Source organism: Cyprinus carpio, chromosome A1 (genome assembly GCF_018340385.1).
Source record: "Cyprinus carpio isolate SPL01 chromosome A1, ASM1834038v1, whole genome shotgun sequence".
Classification (NCBI taxonomy): Eukaryota; Metazoa; Chordata; class Actinopteri; order Cypriniformes; family Cyprinidae; genus Cyprinus; species Cyprinus carpio.
The window spans coordinates 14,103,798-14,104,853 of NC_056572.1; positions in this window are offsets into that span (position 1 = coordinate 14,103,798).

Below are 1,056 nucleotides of genomic sequence, written 5' to 3' on the forward strand. Positions count from 1 at the left end.
AATGATTGGGTGGGCTATATAACAGTTTTATTAGGCAAGAAATTACTTCTTTTGCAATTTATCAAGCAAACCTGCTGGAACATTATATCTGTATTAAAATAATAATAATAATAATTCTTAACCATTTCTAAATGAAATTATCTATATATTATTGTATTGTTATATATAGTTTTATATACAGTATTTTAATTAACAATAAATTATAATAATAATAATGATTATATTTGTTGTACTGCCACATAAAAATGTCTAAAAATGTCAATAAAGTCGTCGCTTCATAACGTTACGGTTGAATCACTGATGGCAGATGGACTATTCTGATGATCTCTTTCATACTTTTATGAACCTTGTCAGTGTATTTTACTTGGCAGTCTATGGGACAGTCACAGGCCTCCCGGTTTTCATCCAAAATATCTTAAATTGTGTTCCGAAGACGAATGAAAATTTTATGTGTTTGGAACGACATGGAGGTAAGTGATTAATGACAAAATTTTCATTTTGGGGTGGAGTATCCCTTTAAAGCATCATTGCCTGATGTATTTTGCTGTCCTGACATCATTCAAAAGCAATTATAATTATAAATCAGATCATTCTTAAGCTGCTGATCCTGCATCATCATGCAGAAAATAAGCAACAGTGAACGACAGAGTGACACTGAATCTAATGACATTTGGTTAATATCAGCATTATGCTTAAAGAAATGAGAAATTAAAGCTTGAATCTTGGAAGATTAAAATAAACAAATAAATCTAACATTGCAAGATTAAATGCAACAATTGCATTGCATTTGCATACTAAATTGGATTGGTCTTCGCATTGTTTAGACCTTTGACAAAATATCCAATCAGATGTAGTTTGGATGAATTTTCAAAATAAACAAATACTGAAATGTAGAGTCAAGTATTATTGAGTTTCTTGCAAGACTTTACACAGATCTATGCCAGATCTAAGTAAATGATGTGTATCTTTCAGCTGCTGTATGAGGTTATACAACACAAACCCATCATCTGTCTGTCAAAGATCAGTTCATAGGACAAAAATAGACGCTGGATCCAA